We start from the raw sequence: 20,590 nt of genomic DNA on the forward strand, positions 1-20,590 counted from the left end.
TCAGCCCCTGAGAGGAATCCTCGGTTCCGGCCCTGACTCCACACAAGGTTTTTGGCCCCGGTATCGACGGGAGAGGAATCCCGAGAGGCCCCCTAGCAACTCGCATGGGGACTGGCCTCTCCGGAGGCCACCAGGGCGGGTCCCTGAGGTCCCCGTCGTAATTCGAGAACACCTGCCGCAACTCGAGAAAATCCAGGAAGTTCTCCCTTCCAGGCGAGATGAGGCCTATTTCCGATGAGGCCTCTGGAGACTAATGACACCAAACCTCTGGAACTTCGAAAGGGTCTTTCACACCCTTGCTGCAACTCAAGAAGTTCACCGCCATACCCGTCTCCACTCGAGAGGAAGCACGATGGTCCCGACCACATCCAAAGTAGCCCCGTTTCCCCCTCGTAGCTCGAGATGAGGGATCCTTTCCCTGGTTTCAACGGGAAAGAATTCCCGGCGTTCCCGTCGCATCTCAAGAGGAGGCACTCTCAACAGGAAAGGCGAGAGGAACTCCATGGTCGTACCACCATTCCAAGAGTCCCCCAGATGTCTCAGTCCATTCCAGAGGAACCTCTTTGCCCTGCACTGGCTCATCTTTCACGCCGAGGATCGACTCACAACACGGTGGCACGTGGGACAGCCGTGTGGGAAAGCCTCGAGGGAAAGCCTCGAGGGAAAACCACAGATCCTTTGATCCACGCGACGGGAAGCGTGACATTCCTGCTACAGCCTGGAAGGAAAGCGCACGTGCATGCCCCCACTCGAGACGAGGCCTGACTCCCCTGGGGAGACTCCACAAGTACCCAAAGATCCATGTCAGCCCCTGAGAGGAATCCTCGGTTCCGGCCTTGACTCCACACAAGCTTTTTGGCCCCGGTATCGACGGGAGAGGAATCCCGAGAGGCCCCCTAGCAACTCGCATGGGGACTGGCCTCTCCTGAGGCCACCAGGGCGGGTCCCTGAGGTCCCCGTCGTAACTCGAGAACACCTGCCGCAACTCGAGAAAATCCAGGAAGTTCTCCCTTCCAGGCGAGATGAGGCCTATTTCCGATGAGGCCTCTGGAGACTAATGACACCTAACCTCTGGAACTTCGAAAGGGTCTTTCACACCCTTGGTGCAACTCAAGAAGTTCACCGCCATACCCGTCTCCACTCGAGAGGAAGCACGATGGTCCCGCCCACATCCAGAGGAGCCCCGTTTCCCCCTCGTAGCTCGAGATGAGGGATCCTTTCCCTGCTTTCAACGGGAAAGAATTCCCGGCGTTCCCGTCGCATCTCAAGAGGAGGCACTCTCAACAGGAAAGGCGAGAGGAACTCCATAGTCGTACCACCATTCCAAGAGTCCCCCAGATGTCTCAGTCCATTTCAGAGGAACCTCTTTGCCCTGCACTGGCTCATCTTTCACGCCGAGTATCGACTCACAACACGGTGGCACGTGGGACAGCCCTGTGGGAAAGCCTCGAGGGAAAGCCTCGAGGGAAAACCACAGATCCTTTGATCCACGCGACGGGAAGCATGACATTGCTGGAACAGCCTGGAAGGAAAGCGCACATGCATGCCCCCACTCGAGACGAGGCCTGACTCCCCTGGGGAGACTCCAGAAGTACCCCAAGATCCATTTCAGCCCCTGAGAAGAATCCTCGGTTCCGGCCCTGACTCCACACAAGGTTTTTGGCCCCGGTATCGACGGGAGAGGAATCCCGAGAGGCCCCCTAGCAACACGCATAGGGACTGGCCTCTCCTGAGGCCAACAGGGCGGGTCCCTGAGGTCCCCGTCGTAACTCGAGAACACCTGCCGCAACTCGAGAAAATCAAGGAAGTTCTCCCTTCCAGGCGAGATGAGGCCTATTTCCGATGAGGCGTCTGGAGACTAATGACACCTAACCTCTGGAACTTCGAAAGGGTCTTTCACACCCTTGCTGCAACTCAAGAAGTTCACCGCCATACCCGTCTCCACTCGAGAGAAAGCACGATGGTCCCGCCCACATCCAGAGGAGCCCCGTTTCCCCCTCGTAGCTCGAGACGAGGGATCCTTTCCCTGCTTTCAACGGCAAAAAATTCCCGGCGTTCCCGTCGCATCTCAAGAGGAGGCACTCTCAACAGGAAAGGCGAGAGGAACTCCATGGTCGTACCACCATTCCAAGAGTCCCCCAGATGTCTCAGTCCATTCCAGAGGAACCTCTTTGCCCTGCACTGGCTCATCTTTCACGCCGAGGATCGACTCACACCACGGTGGCACGTGGGACAGCCCTGTGGGAAAGCCTCTAGGGAAAACCACACATCATTTGATCCACGCGACAGGAAGCGTGACATTTCTGCTACAGCCTGGAAGGAAAGTGCACGTGCATGCCCCCACTCGAGACGAGGCCTGACTTCCCTGGGGAGACTCCAGAAGTACCCAAAGATCCATGTCAGCCCCTGAGAGGAATCCTCGGTTCCGGCCCTGACTCCACACAAGGATTTTGGCCCCGGTATCGACGGGAGAGGAATCCCGAGAGGCCCCCTAGCAACTCGCATAGGGACTGGCCTCTCCTGAGGCCACCAGGGCGGGTCCCTGAGGTCCCCGTCGTAACTCGAGAACACCTGCCGCAACTGGAGAAAATCCAGGAAGTTCTCCCTTCCAGGCGAAATGAGGCCTATTTCCGATGAGGCGTCTGGAGACTAATGACACCTTACCTCTGGAACTTCGAAAGGGTCTTTCACAGCCTTGCTGCAACTCAAGAAGTTCACCACCATACCCGTCTCCACTAGAGAGGAAGCACGATGGTCCCGCCCACATCCAGAGGAGCCCTGTTTCCCCCTCGTAGCTCGAGATGAGGGATCCTTTCCCTGCTTTCAACGGGAAAGAATTCCCGGCGTTCCCGTCGCATCTCAAGAGGAGGCACTCTCAACAGGAAAGGCGAGAGGAACTCCATGGTCGTACCACCATTCCAAGAGTCCCCCAGATGTCTCAGTCCATTCCAGAGGAACCTCTTTGCCCTGCACTGGCTCATCTTTCACGCCCAGGATTGACTCACACCACGGTGGCACGTGGGACAGCCCTGTGGGAAAGCCTCGAGGGAAAGCCTCGAGGGAAAACCACAGATCCTTTGATCCACGCGACGGGAAGCGTGACATTGCTGCTACAGCCTGGAAGGAAAGCGCACGTGCATGCCCCCACACGAGACGAGGCCTGACTCCCCTGGGGAGACTCCAGAAGTACTCAAAGATCCATGTCAGCCCCTGAGAGGAATCCTCGGTTCCGGCCCTGACTCCACACAAGCTTTTTGGCCCCGGTATCAACGGGAGAGGAATCCCGAGAGGCCCCCTAGCAACTCGCCTAGGGACTGGCCTCTCCTGAGGCCACCAGGGCGGGTCCCTGAGGTCCCCGTTGTAACTCGAGAACACCTGCCGCAACTCGAGAAAATCCATGAAGTTCTCCCTTCCAGGCGAGATGAGGCCTATTTCCGATGAGGCCTCTGGAGACTAATGACACCTAACCTCTGGAACTTCGAAAGGGTCTTTCACACCCTTGCTGCAACTCAAGAAGTTCACCGCCATACCCGTCTCCACTAGAGAGGAAGCACGATGGTCCCGCCCACATCCAGAGGATCCCCGTTTCCCCCTCGTAGCTCGAGATGAGGGATCCTTTCCCTGCTTTCAACGGGAAAGAATTCCCGGCGTTCCCGTCGCATCTCAAGAGGAGGCACTCTCAACAGGAAAGGCGAGAGGAACTCCATGGTCGTACCACCATTCCAAGAGTCCCCCAGATGTCTCAGTCCATTCCAGAGGAACCTCTTTGCCCTGCACTGGCTCATCTTTCACGCCGAGGATCGACTCACACCACGGTGGCACGTGGGACAGCCCTGTGGGAAAGCCTCGAGGGAAAACCACAGATCCTTTGATCCACGCGACGGGAAGCGTGACATTGCTGCTACAGCCTGGAAGGAAAGTGCACGTGCATGCCCCCACTCGAGACGAGGCCTGACTCCCCTGGGGAGACTCCAGAAGTACCCAAAGATCCATGTCAGCCCCTGAGAGGAATCCTCGGTTCCGGCCCTGACTCCACACAAGCTTTTTGGCCCCGGTATCAACGGGAGAGGAATCCCGAGAGGCCCCCTAGCAACTCGCCTAGGGACTGGCCTCTCCTGAGGCCACCAGGGCGGGTCCCTGAGGTCCCCGTTGTAACTCGAGAACACCTGCCGCAACTCGAGAAAATCCATGAAGTTCTCCCTTCCAGGCGAGATGAGGCCTATTTCCGATGAGGCCTCTGGAGACTAATGACACCTAACCTCTGGAACTTCGAAAGGGTCTTTCACACCCTTGCTGCAACTCAAGAAGTTCACCGCCATACCCGTCTCCACTAGAGAGGAAGCACGATGGTCCCGCCCACATCCAGAGGATCCCCGTTTCCCCCTCGTAGCTCGAGATGAGGGATCCTTTCCCTGCTTTCAACGGGAAAGAATTCCCGGCGTTCCCGTCGCATCTCAAGAGGAGGCACTCTCAACAGGAAAGGCGAGAGGAACTCCATGGTCGTACCACCATTCCAAGAGTCCCCCAGATGTCTCAGTCCATTCCAGAGGAACCTCTTTGCCCTGCACTGGCTCATCTTTCACGCCGAGGATCGACTCACACCACGGTGGCACGTGGGACAGCCCTGTGGGAAAGCCTCGAGGGAAAACCACAGATCCTTTGATCCACGCGACGGGAAGCGTGACATTGCTGCTACAGCCTGGAAGGAAAGTGCACGTGCATGCCCCCACTCGAGACGAGGCCTGACTCCCCTGGGGAGACTCCAGAAGTACCCAAAGATCCATGTCAGCCCCTGAGAGGAATCCTCGGTTCCGGCCCTGACTCCACACAAGGTTTTTGGCCCCGGTATCGACGGGAGAGGAATCCTGAGAGGCCCCCTAGCAACTCACATGGGGACTGGCCTCTCCTGAGGCCACCAGGGCGGGTCCCTGAGGTCCCCGTCGTAACTTGAGAACACATGCCGCAACTCGAGAAAATCCAGGAAGTTCTCCCTTCCAGGCGAGATGAGGCCTATTTCCGATGAGGCGTCTGGAGACTAATGACACCTAACCTCTGGAACTTCGAAAGGGTCTTTCACACCCTTGCTGCAACTCAAGAAGTTCACCGCCATACCCGTCTCCACTCGAGAGGAAGCACGATGGTCCCGCCCACATCCAGAGGAGCCCCGTTTCCCCCTCGTAGCTCGAGATGAGGGATCCTTTCCCTGCTTTCAACGGGAAAGAATTCCCGGCATTCCCGTCGCATCTCAAGAGGAGGCACTCTCAACAGGAAAGGCGAGAGGAACTCCATGGTCGTACCACCATTCCAAGAGTCCCCCAGATGTCTCAGTCCATTCCAGAGGAAACTCTTTGCCCTGCACTGGCTCATCTTTCACGCCGAGGATCGACTCACACCACGGTGGCACGTGGGACAGCCCTGTGGGAAAGCCTCGAGGGAAAGCCTCGAGGGAAAACCACAGATCCTTTGATCCACGTGACGGGAAGCGTGATATTGCTGCTACAGCCTGGAAGGAAAGCGCACGTGCATGCCCCCACTCGAGACGAGGCCTGACTCCCCTGGGGAGACTCCAGAAGTACCCAAAGATCCATGTCAGCCCCTGAGAGGAATCCTCGGTTCCGGCCCTGACTCCACTCAAGGTTTTTGGCCCCGGTATCGACGGGAGAGGAATCCCGAGAGGCCCCCTAGCAACTCGCATGGGGACTGGCCTCTCCTGAGGCCACCAGGGCGGGTCCCTGAGTTCCCCGTCGTAACTTAAGAACACCTGCCGCAACTCGAGAAAATCCAGGAAGTTCTCCCTTCCAGGCGAGATGAGGCCTATTTCCGATGAGGCGTCTGGAGACTAATGACACCTAACCTCTGGAACTTTGAAAGGGTCTTTCACACCCTTGCTGCAACTCAAGAAGTTCTCCGCCATACCCGTCTCCACTCGAGAGGAAGCACGATGGTCCCGCCCACATCCAGAGGAGCCCCGTTTTCCCCTCGGTGCTCGAGATGAGGGATCCTTTCCCTGCTTTCAACGGGAAAGAATTCCCGGCGTTCCCGTCGCATCTCAAGAGGAGGCACTCTCAACAGGAAAGGCGAGAGGAACTCCATGGTCGTACCACCATTCCAAGAGTCCCCCAGATGTCTCAGTCCATTCCAGAGGAACCTCTTTGCCCTGCACTGGCTCATCTTTCACGCCGAGGATCGACTCACAACACGGTGGCACGTGGGACAGCCCTGTGGGAAAGCCTCGAGGGAAAGCCTCGAGGGAAAACCACAGATCCTTTGATCCACGCGACGGGAAGCATGACATTGCTGGAACAGCCTGGAAGGAAAGCGCACATGCATGCCCCCACTCGAGACGAGGCCTGACTCCCCTGGGGAGACTCCAGAAGTACCCCAAGATCCATTTCAGCCCCTGAGAAGAATCCTCGGTTCCGGCCCTGACTCCACACAAGCTTTTTGGCCCCGGTATCGACGGGATAGGAATCCCGAGAGACCCCCTAGCAACTCGCATGGGGACTGGCCTCTCCTGAGGCCACCAGGGCGGGTCCCTGAGGTCCCCGTCGTAACTCGAGAACACCTGCCGCAACTCGAGAAAATCCAGGAAGTTCTCCCTTCCAGGCGAGATGAGGCCTATTTCCGATGAGGCCTCTGGAGACTAATGACACCTAACCTCTGGAACTTCGAAAGGGTCTTTCACACCCTTGCTGCAACTCAAGAAGTTCACCGCCATACCCGTCTCCACTCGAGAGGAAGCACGATGGTCCCGCCCACATCCAGAGGAGCCCCGTTTCCCCCTCGTAGCTCGAGATGAGGGATCCTTTCCGTGGTTTCAACGGGAAAGAATTCCCGGCGTTCCCGTCGCATCTCAAGAGGAGGCACTCTCAACAGGAAAGGCGAGAGGAACTCCATGGTCGTACCACCATTCCAAGAGTCCCCCAGATGTCTCAGTCCATTCCAGAGGAACCTCTTTGCCCTGCACTGGCTCATCTTTCACGCCGAGGATCGACTCACAACACAGTGGCACGTGGGACAGCCCTGTGGGAAAGCCTCGAGGGAAAGCCTCGAGGGAAAACCACAGATCCTTTGATCCACGCGACGGGAAGCGTGACATTGCTGCTACAGCCTGGAAGGAAAGCGCACGTGCATGCCCCCACTCGAGACGAGGCCTGACTCCCCTGGGGAGACTCCAGAAGTACCCAAAGATCCATGTCAGCCCCTGAGAGGAATCCTCGGTTCCGGCCCTGACTCCACACAAGGTTTTTGGCCCCGGTATCGACGGGAGAGGAATCCCGAGAGGCCCCCTAGCAACTCGCATGGGGACTGGCCTCTCCGGAGGCCACCAGGGCGGGTCCCTGAGGTCCCCGTCGTAATTCGAGAACACCTGCCGCAACTCGAGAAAATCCAGGAAGTTCTCCCTTCCAGGCGAGATGAGGCCTATTTCCGATGAGGCCTCTGGAGACTAATGACACCAAACCTCTGGAACTTCGAAAGGGTCTTTCACACCCTTGCTGCAACTCAAGAAGTTCACCGCCATACCCGTCTCCACTCGAGAGGAAGCACGATGGTCCCGACCACATCCAAAGTAGCCCCGTTTCCCCCTCGTAGCTCGAGATGAGGGATCCTTTCCCTGGTTTCAACGGGAAAGAATTCCCGGCGTTCCCGTCGCATCTCAAGAGGAGGCACTCTCAACAGGAAAGGCGAGAGGAACTCCATGGTCGTACCACCATTCCAAGAGTCCCCCAGATGTCTCAGTCCATTCCAGAGGAAGCTCTTTGCCCTGCACTGGCTCATCTTTCACGCCGAGGATCGACTCACAACACGGTGGCACGTGGGACAGCCGTGTGGGAAAGCCTCGAGGGAAAGCCTCGAGGGAAAACCACAGATCCTTTGATCCACGCGACGGGAAGCGTGACATTCCTGCTACAGCCTGGAAGGAAAGCGCACGTGCATGCCCCCACTCGAGACGAGGCCTGACTCCCCTGGGGAGACTCCACAAGTACCCAAAGATCCATGTCAGCCCCTGAGAGGAATCCTCGGTTCCGGCCTTGACTCCACACAAGCTTTTTGGCCCCGGTATCGACGGGAGAGGAATCCCGAGAGGCCCCCTAGCAACTCGCATGGGGACTGGCCTCTCCTGAGGCCACCAGGGCGGGTCCCTGAGGTCCCCGTCGTAACTCGAGAACACCTGCCGCAACTCGAGAAAATCCAGGAAGTTCTCCCTTCCAGGCGAGATGAGGCCTATTTCCGATGAGGCCTCTGGAGACTAATGACACCTAACCTCTGGAACTTCGAAAGGGTCTTTCACACCCTTGCTGCAACTCAAGAAGTTCACCGCCATATCCGTCTCCACTCGAGAGGAAGCACGATGGTCCCGCCCACATCCAGAGGAGCCCCGTTTCCCCCTCGTAGCTCGAGATGAGGGATCCTTTTCCTGCTTTCAACGGGAAAGAATTCCCGGCGTTCCCGTCGCATCTCAAGAGGAGGCACTCTCAACAGGAAAGGCGAGAGGAACTCCATGGTCGTACCACCATTCCAAGAGTCCCCCAGATGTCTCAGTCCATTCCAGAGGAACCTCTTTGCCCTGCACTGGCTCATCTTTCACGCCGAGGATCGACTCACACCACGGTGGCACGTGGGACAGCCCTGTGGGTAAGCCTCGAGGGAAAACCACACATCATTTGATCCACGCGACGGGAAGCGTGACATTGCTGCTACAGCCTGGAAGGAAAGTGCACGTGCATGCCCCCACTCGAGACGAGGCCTGACTCCCCTGGGGAGACTCCAGAAGTACCCAAAGATCCATGTCAGCCCCTGAGAGGAATCCTCGGTTCCGGCCCTGACTCCACACAAGGTTTTTGGCCCCGGTATCGACGGGAGAGGAATCCCGAGAGGCCCCCTAGCAACTCGCATAGGGACTGGCCTCTCCTGAGGCCACCAGGGCGGGTCCCTGAGGTCCCCGTCGTAACTCGAGAACACCTGCCGCAACTCGAGAAAATCCAGGAAGTTCTCCCTTCCAGGCGAGATGAGGCCTATTTCCGATGAGGCCTCTGGAGACTAATGACACCTAACCTCTGGAACTTCGAAAGGGTCTTTCACACCCTTGCTGCAACTCAAGAAGTTCACCACCATACCCGTCTCCACTAGAGAGGAAGCACGATGGTCCCGCCCACATCCAGAGGAGCCCCGTTTCCCCCTCTTAGCTCGAGATGAGGGATCCTTTCCCTGCTTTCAACGGGAAAGAATTCCCGGCGTTCCCGTCGCATCTCAAGAGGAGGCACTCTCAACAGGAAAGGCGAGAGGAACTCCATGGTCGTACCACCATTCCAAGAGTCCCCCAGATGTCTCAGTCCATTCCAGAGGAACCTCTTTGCCCTGCACTGGCTCATCTTTCACGCCGAGGATCGACTCACACCACGGTGGCACGTGGGACAGCCCTGTGGGAAAGGCTCGAGGGAAAGCCTCGAGGGAAAACCACAGATCCTTTGATCCACGCGACGGGAAGCGTGACATTGCTGCTACAGCCTGGAAGGAAAGCGCACATGCATGCCCCCACTCGAGACGAGGCCTGACTCCCCTGGGGAGACTCCACAAGTACCCAAAGATCCATGTCAGCCCCTGAGAGGAATCCTCGGTTCCGGCCTTGACTCCACACAAGGTTTTTGGCCCCGGTATCGACGGGAGAGGAATCCCGAGAGGCCCCCTAGCAACTCGCATGGGGACTGGCCTCTCCGGAGGCCACCAGGGCGGGTCCCTGAGGTCCCCGTCGTAACTCGAGAACACCTGCCGCAACTCGAGAAAATCCAGGAAGTTCTCCCTTCCAGGCGAGATGAGGCCTATTTCCGATGAGGCCTCTGGAGACTAATGACACCAAACCTCTTGAACTTCGAAAGGGTCTTTCACACCCTTGGTGCAACTCAAGAAGTTCACCGCCATACCCGTCTCCACTCGAGAGGAAGCACGATGGTCCCGCCCACATCCAGAGGAGCCCCGTTTCCCCCTCGTAGCTCGAGATGAGGGATCCTTTCCCTGCTTTCAACGGGAAAGAATTCCCGGCATTCCCGTCGCATCTCAAGAGGAGGCACTCTCAACAGGAAAGGCGAGAGGAACTCCATAGTCGTACCACCATTCCAAGAGTCCCCCAGATGTCTCAGTCCATTTCAGAGGAACCTCTTTGCCCTGCACTGGCTCATCTTTCACGCCGAGTATCGACTCACAACACGGTGGCACGTGGGACAGCCCTGTGGGAAAGCCTCGAGGGAAAGCCTCGAGGGAAAACCACAGATCCTTTGATCCACGCGACGGGAAGCATGACATTGCTGGAACAGCCTGGAAGGAAAGCGCACATGCATGCCCCCACTCGAGACGAGGCCTGACTCCCCTGGGGAGACTCCAGAAGTACCCCAAGATCCATTTCAGCCCCTGAGAAGAATCCTCGGTTCCGGCCCTGACTCCACACAAGCTTTTTGGCCCCGGTATCGACGGGATAGGAATCCCGAGAGACCCCCTAGCAACTCGCATGGGGACTGGCCTCTCCTGAGGCCACCAGGGCGGGTCCCTGAGGTCCCCGTCGTAACTCGAGAACACCTGCCGCAACTCGAGAAAATCCAGGAAGTTCTCCCTTCCAGGCGAGATGAGGCCTATTTCCGATGAGGCCTCTGGAGACTAATGACACCAAACCTCTGGAACTTCGAAAGGGTCTTTCACACCCTTGCTGCAACTCAAGAAGTTCACCGCCATACCCGTCTCCACTCGAGAGGAAGCACGATGGTCCCGCCCACATCCAGAGGAGCCCCGTTTCCCCCTCGTAGCTCGAGATGAGGGATCCTTTCCCTGCTTTCAACGGGAAAGAATTCCCGGCGTTCCCGTCGCATCTCAAGAGGAGGCACTCTCAACAGGAAAGGCGAGAGGAACTCCATGGTCGTACCACCATTCCAAGAGTCCCCCAGATGTCTCAGTCCATTTCAGAGGAACCTCTTTGCCCTGCACTGGCTCATCTTTCACGCCGAGGATCGACTCACAACACGGTGGCACGTGGGACAGCCCTGTGGGAAAGCCTCGAGGGAAAGCCTCGAGGGAAAACCACAGATCCTTTGATCCACGCGACGGGAAGCATGACATTGCTGGAACAGCCTGGAAGGAAAGCGCACATGCATGCCCCCACTCGAGACGAGGCCTGACTCCCCTGGGGAGACTCCAGAAGTACCCAAAGATCCATTTCAGCCCCTGAGAAGAATCCTCGGTTCCGGCCCTGACTCCACACAAGCTTTTTGGCCCCGGTATCGACGGGATAGGAATCCCGAGAGACCCCCTAGCAACTCGCATGGGGACTGGCCTCTCCTGAGGCCACCAGGGCGGGTCCCTGAGGTCCCCGTCGTAACTCGAGAACACCTGCCGCAACTCGAGAAAATCCAGGAAGTACTCCCTTCCAGGCGAGATGAGGCCTATTTCCGATGAGGCCTCTGGAGACTAATGACACCAAACCTCTGGAACTTCGAAAGGGTCTTTCACACCCTTGCTGCAAGTCAAGAAGTTCACCGCCATACCCGTCTCCACTCGAGAGGAAGCACGATGGTCCCGCCCACATCCAGAGGAGCCCCGTTTCCCCCTCGTAGCTCGAGATGAGGGATCCTTTCCCTGGTTTCAACGGGAAAGAATTCCCGGCGTTCCCGTCGCATCTCAAGAGGAGGCACTCTCAACAGGAAAGGCGGGAGGAACTCCATGGTCGTACCACCATTCCAAGAGTCCCCCAGATGTCTCAGTCCATTCCAGAGGAACCTCTTTGCCCTGCACTGGCTCATCTTTCACGCCGAGGATCGACTCACAACACGGTGGCACGTGGGACAGCCCTGTGGGAAAGCCTCGAGGGAAAGCCTCGAGGAAAAACCACAGATCCTTTGATCCACGCGACGGGAAGCGTGACATTGCTGCTACAGCCTGGAAGGAAAGCGCACGTGCATGCCCCCACTCGAGACGAGGCCTGACTCCCCTGGGGAGACTCCAGAAGTACCCAAAGATCCATGTCAGCCCCTGAGAGGAATCCTCGGTTCCGGCCCTGACTCCACACAAGGTTTTTGGCCCCGGTATCGACGGGAGAGGAATCCCGAGAGGCCCCCTAGCAACTCGCATGGGGACTGGCCTCTCCGGAGGCCACCAGGGCGGGTCCCTGAGGTCCCCGTCGTAATTCGAGAATACCTGCCGCAACTCGAGAATATCCAGGACGTTCTCCCTTCCAGGCGAGATGAGGCCTATTTCCGATGAGGCCTCTGGAGACTAATGACACCAAACCTCTGGAACTTCGAAAGGGTCTTTCACACCCTTGCTGCAACTCAAGAAGTTCACCGCCATACCCGTCTCCACTCGAGAGGAAGCACGATGGTCCCGCCCACATCCAGAGGAGCCCCGTTTCCCCCTCGTAGCTCGAGATGAGGGATCCTTTCCCTGGTTTCAACGGGAAAGAATTCCCGGCGTTCCCGTCGCATCTCAAGAGGAGGCACTCTCAACAGGAAAGGCGAGAGGAACTCCATGGTCGTACCACCATTCCAAGAGTCCCCCAGATGTCTCAGTCCATTCCAGAGGAACCTCTTTGCCCTGCACTGGCTCATCTTTCACGCCGAGGATCGACTCACACCACGGTGGCACGTGGGACAGCCCTGTGGGAAAGCCTCGAGGGAAAACCACAGATCCTTTGATCCACGCGACGGGAAGCGTGACATTGCTGCTACAGCCTGGAAGGAAAGTGCACGTGCATGCCCCCACTCGAGACGAGGCCTGACTCCCCTGGGGAGACTCCAGAAGTACCCAATGATCCATGTCAGCCCCTGAGAGGAATCCTCGGTTCCGGCCCTGACTCCACACAAGGTTTTTGGCCCCGGTATCGACGGGAGAGGAATCCCGAGAGGCCCCCTAGCAACTCGCATGGGGACTGGCCTCTCCTGAGGCCACCAGGGCGGGTCCCTGAGGTCCCCGTCGTAACTCGAGAACACCTGCCGCAACTCGAGAAAATCCAGGAAGTTCTCCCTTCCAGGCGAGATGAGGCCTATTTCCGATGAGGCGTCTGGAGACTAATGACACCTAACCTCTGGAACATCGAAAGGGTCTTTCACACCCTTGCTGCAACTCAAGAAGTTCACCGCCATACCCGTCTCCACTCGAGAGGAAGCACGATGGTCCCGCCCACATCCAGAGGAGCCCCGTTTCCCCCTCGTAGCTCGAGATGAGGGATCCTTTCCCTGCTTTCAACGGGAAAGAATTCCCGGCATTCCCGTCGCATCTCAAGAGGAGGCACTCTCAACAGGAAAGGCGAGAGGAACTCCATGGTCGTACCACCATTCCAAGAGTCCCCCAGATGTCTCAGTCCATTCCAGAGGAAACTCTTTGCCCTGCACTGGCTCATCTTTCACGCCGAGGATCGACTCACACCACGGTGGCACGTGGGACAGCCCTGTGGGAAAGCCTCGAGGGAAAGCCTCGAGGGAAAACCACAGATCCTTTGATCCACGCGACGGGAAGCGTGACATTGCTGCTACAGCCTGGAAGGAAAGCGCACGTGCATGCCCCCACTCGAGACGAGGTCTGACTCCACTGGGGAGACTCCAGAAGTACCCAAAGATCCATGTCAGCCCCTGAGAGGAATCCTCGGTTCCGGCCCTGACTCCACACAAGGTTTTTGGCCCCGGTATCGACGGGAGAGGAATCCCGAGAGGCCCCCTAGCAACTCGCATGGGGACTGGCCTCTCCGGAGGCCACCAGGGCGGGTCCCTGAGGTCCCCGTCGTAACTCGAGAACACCTGCCGCAACTCGAGAAAATCCAGGAAGTTCTCCCTTCCAGGCGAGATGAGGCCTATTTCCGATGAGGCCTCTGGAGACTAATGACACCAAACCTCTGGAACTTCGAAAGGGTCTTTCACACCCTTGCTGCAACTCAAGAAGTTCACCGCCATACCCGTCTCCACTCGAGAGGAAGCACGATGGTCCCGCCCACATCCAGAGGAGCCCCGTTTCCCCCTCGTAGCTCGAGATGAGGGATCCTTTCCCTGGTTTCAACGGGAAAGAATTCCCGGCGTTCCCGTCGCATCTCAAGAGGAGGCACTCTCAACAGGAAAGGCGAGAGGAACTCCATGGTCGTACCACCATTCCAAGAGTCCCCCAGATGTCTCAGTCCATTCCAGAGGAACCTCTTTGCCCTGCACTGGCTCATCTTTCACGCCGAGGATCGACTCACACCACGGTGGCACGTGGGACAGCCCTGTGGGAAAGCCTCGAGGGAAAACCACAGATCCTTTGATCCACGCGACGGGAAGCGTGACATTGCTGCTACAGCCTGGAAGGAAAGTGCACGTGCATGCCCCCACTCGAGACGAGGCCTGACTCCCCTGGGGAGACTCCAGAAGTACCCAATGATCCATGTCAGCCCCTGAGAGGAATCCTCGGTTCCGGCCCTGACTCCACACAAGGTTTTTGGCCCCGGTATCGACGGGAGAGGAATCCCGAGAGGCCCCCTAGCAACTCGCATGGGGACTGGCCTCTCCTGAGGCCACCAAGGCGGGTCCCTGAGGTCCCCGTCGTAACTCGAGAACACCTGCCGCAACTCGAGAAAATCCAGGAAGTTCTCCCTTCCAGGCGAGATGAGGCCTATTTCCGATGAGGCGTCTGGAGACTAATGACACCTAACCTCTGGAACATCGAAAGGGTCTTTCACACCCTTGCTGCAACTCAAGAAGTTCACCGCCATACCCGTCTCCACTCGAGAGGAAGCACGATGGTCCCGCCCACATCCAGAGGAGCCCCGTTTCCCCCTCGTAGCTCGAGATGAGGGATCCTTTCCGTGGTTTCAACGGGAAAGAATTCCCGGCGTTCCCGTCGCATCTCAAGAGGAGGCACTCTCAACAGGAAAGGCGAGAGGAACTCCATGGTCGTACCACCATTCCAAGAGTCCCCCAGATGTCTCAGTCCATTCCAGAGGAACCTCTTTGCCCTGCACTGGCTCATCTTTCACGCCGAGGATCGACTCACACCACGGTGGCACGTGGGACAGCCCTGTGGGAAAGCCTCGAGGGAAAACCACAGATCCTTTGATCCACGCGACGGGAAGCGTGACATTGCTGCTACAGCCTGGAAGGAAAGTGCACGTGCATGCCCCCACTCGAGACGAGGCCTGACTCCCCTGGGGAGACTCCAGAAGTACCCAATGATCCATGTCAGCCCCTGAGAGGAATCCTCGGTTCCGGCCCTGACTCCACACAAGGTTTTTGGCCCCGGTATCGACGGGAGAGGAATCCCGAGAGGCCCCCTAGCAACTCGCATGGGGACTGGCCTCTCCTGAGGCCACCAGGGCGGGTCCCTGAGGTCCCCGTCGTAACTCGAGAACACCTGCCGCAACTCGAGAAAATCCAGGAAGTTCTCCCTTCCAGGCGAGATGAGGCCTATTTCCGATGAGGCGTCTGGAGACTAATGACACCTAACCTCTGGAACATCGAAAGGGTCTTTCACACCCTTGCTGCAACTCAAGAAGTTCACCGCCATACCCGTCTCCACTCGAGAGGAAGCACGATGGTCCCGCCCACATCCAGAGGAGCCCCGTTTCCCCCTCGTAGCTCGAGATGAGGGATCCTTTCCCTGCTTTCAACGGGAAAGAATTCCCGGCATTCCCGTCGCATCTCAAGAGGAGGCACTCTCAACAGGAAAGGCGAGAGGAACTCCATGGTCGTACCACCATTCCAAGAGTCCCCCAGATGTCTCAGTCCATTCCAGAGGAAACTCTTTGCCCTGCACTGGCTCATCTTTCACGCCGAGGATCGACTCACACCACGGTGGCACGTGGGACAGCCCTGTGGGAAAGCCTCGAGGGAAAGCCTCGAGGGAAAACCACAGATCCTTTGATCCACGCGACGGGAAGCGTGACATTGCTGCTACAGCCTGGAAGGAAAGCGCACGTGCATGCCCCCACTCGAGACGAGGTCTGACTCCACTGGGGAGACTCCAGAAGTACCCAAAGATCCATGTCAGCCCCTGAGAGGAATCCTCGGTTCCGGCCCTGACTCCACACAAGGTTTTTGGCCCCGGTATCGACGGGAGAGGAATCCCGAGAGGCCCCCTAGCAACTCGCATGGGGACTGGCCTCTCCGGAGGCCACCAGGGCGGGTCCCTGAGGTCCCCGTCGTAACTCGAGAACACCTGCCGCAACTCGAGAAAATCCAGGAAGTTCTCCCTTCCAGGCGAGATGAGGCCTATTTCCGATGAGGCCTCTGGAGACTAATGACACCAAACCTCTGGAACTTCGAAAGGGTCTTTCACACCCTTGCTGCAACTCAAGAAGTTCACCGCCATACCCGTCTCCACTCGAGAGGAAGCACGATGGTCCCGCCCACATCCAGAGGAGCCCCGTTTCCCCCTCGTAGCTCGAGATGAGGGATCCTTTCCCTGGTTTCAACGGGAAAGAATTCCCGGCGTTCCCGTCGCATCTCAAGAGGAGGCACTCTCAACAGGAAAGGCGAGAGGAACTCCATGGTCGTACCACCATTCCAAGAGTCCCCCAGATGTCTCAGTCCATTCCAGAGGAACCTCTTTGCCCTGCACTGGCTCATCTTTCACGCCGAGGATCGACTCACACCACGGTGGCACGTGGGACAGCCCTGTGGGAAAGCCTCGAGGGAAAACCACAGATCCTTTGATCCACGCGACGGGAAGCGTGACATTGCTGCTACAGCCTGGAAGGAAAGTGCACGTGCATGCCCCCACTCGAGACGAGGCCTGACTCCCCTGGGGAGACTCCAGAAGTACCCAATGATCCATGTCAGCCCCTGAGAGGAATCCTCGGTTCCGGCCCTGACTCCACACAAGGTTTTTGGCCCCGGTATCGACGGGAGAGGAATCCCGAGAGGCCCCCTAGCAACTCGCATGGGGACTGGCCTCTCCTGAGGCCACCAGGGCGGGTCCCTGAGGTCCCCGTCGTAACTCGAGAACACCTGCCGCAACTCGAGAAAATCCAGGAAGTTCTCCCTTCCAGGCGAGATGAGGCCTATTTCCGATGAGGCGTCTGGAGACTAATGACACCTAACCTCTGGAACATCGAAAGGGTCTTTCACACCCTTGCTGCAACTCAAGAAGTTCACCGCCATACCCGTCTCCACTCGAGAGGAAGCACGATGGTCCCGCCCACATCCAGAGGAGCCCCGTTTCCCCCTCGTAGCTCGAGATGAGGGATCCTTTCCGTGGTTTCAACGGGAAAGAATTCCCGGCGTTCCCGTCGCATCTCAAGAGGAGGCACTCTCAACAGGAAAGGCGAGAGGAACTCCATGGTCGTACCACCATTCCAAGAGTCCCCCAGATGTCTCAGTCCATTCCAGAGGAACCTCTTTGCCCTGCACTGGCTCATCTTTCACGCCGAGGATCGACTCACAACACAGTGGCACGTGGGACAGCCCTGTGGGAAAGCCTCGAGGGAAAGCCTCGAGGGAAAACCACAGATCCTTTGATCCACGCGACGGGAAGCGTGACATTGCTGCTACAGCCTGGAAGGAAAGCGCACGTGCATGCCCCCACTCGAGACGAGGCCTGACTCCCCTGGGGAGACTCCAGAAGTACCCAAAGATCCATGTCAGCCCCTGAGAGGAATCCTCGGTTCCGGCCCTGACTCCACACAAGGTTTTTGGCCCCGGTATCGACGGGAGAGGAATCCCGAGAGGCCCCCTAGCAACTCGCATGGGGACTGGCCTCTCCGGAGGCCACCAGGGCGGGTCCCTGAGGTCCCCGTCGTAATTCGAGAACACCTGCCGCAACTCGAGAAAATCCAGGAAGTTCTCCCTTCCAGGCGAGATGAGGCCTATTTCCGATGAGGCCTCTGGAGACTAATGACACCAAACCTCTGGAACTTCGAAAGGGTCTTTCACACCCTTGCTGCAACTCAAGAAGTTCACCGCCATATCCGTCTCCACTCGAGAGGAAGCACGATGGTCCCGCCCACATCCAGAGGAGCCCCGTTTCCCCCTCGTAGCTCGAGATGAGGGATCCTTTCCCTGGTTTCAACGGGAAAGAATTCCCGGCGTTCCCGTCGCATCTCAAGAGGAGGCACTCTCAACAGGAAAGGCGAGAGGAACTCCATGGTCGTACCACCATTCCAAGAGTCCCCCAGATGTCTCAGTCCATTCCAGAGGAACCTCTTTGCCCTGCACTGGCTCATCTTTCACGCCGAGGATCGACTCACACCACGGTGGCACGTGGGACAGCCCTGTGGGAAAGCCTCGAGGGAAAACCACAGATCCTTTGATCCACGCGACGGGAAGCGTGACATTGCTGCTACAGCCTGGAAGGAAAGTGCACGTGCATGCCCCCACTCGAGACGAGGCCTGACTCCCCTGGGGAGACTCCAGAAGTACCCAATGATCCATGTCAGCCCCTGAGAGGAATCCTCGGTTCCGGCCCTGACTCCACACAAGGTTTTTGGCCCCGGTATCGACGGGAGAGGAATCCCGAGAGGCCCCCTAGCAACTCGCATGGGGACTGGCCTCTCCTGAGGCCACCAGGGCGGGTCCCTGAGGTCCCCGTCGTAACTCGAGAACACCTGCCGCAACTCGAGAAAATCCAGGAAGTTCTCCCTTCCAGGCGAGATGAGGCCTATTTCCGATGAGGCGTCTGGAGACTAATGACACCTAACCTCTGGAACATCGAAAGGGTCTTTCACACCCTTGCTGCAACTCAAGAAGTTCACCGCCATACCCGTCTCCACTCGAGAGGAAGCACGATGGTCCCGCCCACATCCAGAGGAGCCCCGTTTCCCCCTCGTAGCTCGAGATGAGGGATCCTTTCCCTGCTTTCAACGGGAAAGAATTCCCGGCATTCCCGTCGCATCTCAAGAGGAGGCACTCTCAACAGGAAAGGCGAGAGGAACTCCATGGTCGTACCACCATTCCAAGAGTCCCCCAGATGTCTCAGTCCATTCCAGAGGAAACTCTTTGCCCTGCACTGGCTCATCTTTCACGCCGAGGATCGACTCACACCACGGTGGCACGTGTGACAGCCCTGTGGGAAAGCCTCGAGGGAAAGCCTCGAGGGAAAACCACAGATCCTTTGATCCACGCGACGGGAAGCGTGACATTGCTGCTACAGCCTGGAAGGAAAGCGCACGTGCATGCCCCCACTCGAGACGAGGTCTGACTCCACTGGGGAGACTCCAGAAGTACCCAAAGATCCATGTCAGCCCCTGAGAGGAATCCTCGGTTCCGGCCCTGACTCCACACAAGGTTTTTGGCCCCGGTATCGACGGGAGAGGAATCCCGAGAGGCCCCCTAGCAACTCGCATGGGGACTGGCCTCTCCGGAGGCCACCAGGGCGGGTCCCTGAGGTCCCCGTCGTAACTCGAGAACACCTGCCGCAACTCGAGAAAATCCAGGAAGTTCTCCCTTCCAGGCGAGATGAGGCCTATTTCCGATGAGGCCTCTGGAGACTAATGACACCAAACCTCTGGAACTTCGAAAGGGTCTTTCACACCCTTGCTGCAACTCAAGAAGTTCACCGCCATACCCGTCTCCACTCGAGAGGAAGCACGATGGTCCCGCCCACATCCAGAGGAGCCCCGTTTCCCCCTCGTAGCTCGAGATGAGGGATCCTTTCCCTGGTTTCAACGGGAAAGAATTCCCGGCGTTCCCGTCGCATCTCAAGAGGAGGCACTCTCAACAGGAAAGGCGAGAGGAACTCCATGGTCGTACCACCATTCCAAGAGTCCCCCAGATGTCTCAGTCCATTCCAGAGGAACCTCTTTGCCCTGCACTGGCTCATCTTTCACGCCGAGGATCGACTCACACCACGGTGGCACGTGGGACAGCCCTGTGGGAAAGCCTCGAGGGAAAACCACAGATCCTTTGATCCACGCGACGGGAAGCGTGACATTGCTGCTACAGCCTGGAAGGAAAGTGCACGTGCATGCCCCCACTCGAGACGAGGCCTGACTCCCCTGGGGAGACTCCAGAAGTACCCAATGATCCATGTCAGCCCCTGAGAGGAATCCTCGGTTCCGGCCCTGACTCCACACAAGGTTTTTGGCCCCGGTATCGACGGGAGAGGAATCCCGAGAGGCCCCCTAGCAACTCGCATGGGGACTGGCCTCTCCTGAGGCCACCAGGGCGGGTCCCTGAGGTCCCCGTCGTAACTCGAGAACACCTGCCGCAACTCGAGAAAATCCAGGAAGTTCTCCCTTCCAGGCGAGATGAGGCCTATTTCCGATGAGGCGTCTGGAGACTAATGACACCTAACCTCTGGAACATCGAAAGGGTCTTTCACACCCTTGCTGCAACTCAAGAAGTTCACCGCCATACCCGTCTCCACTCGAGAGGAAGCACGATGGTCCCGCCCACATCCAGAGGAGCCCCGTTTCCCCCTCGTAGCTCGAGATGAGGGATCCTTTCCGTGGTTTCAACGGGAAAGAATTCCCGGCGTTCCCGTCGCATCTCAAGAGGAGGCACTCTCAACAGGAAAGGCGAGAGGAACTCCATGGTCGTACCACCATTCCAAGAGTCCCCCAGATGTCTCAGTCCATTCCAGAGGAACCTCTTTGCCCTGCACTGGCTCATCTTTCACGCCGAGGATCGACTCACAACACAGTGGCACG

This window comes from Capricornis sumatraensis, chromosome 18 (genome assembly GCF_032405125.1).
Source record: "Capricornis sumatraensis isolate serow.1 chromosome 18, serow.2, whole genome shotgun sequence".
Classification (NCBI taxonomy): Eukaryota; Metazoa; Chordata; class Mammalia; order Artiodactyla; family Bovidae; genus Capricornis; species Capricornis sumatraensis.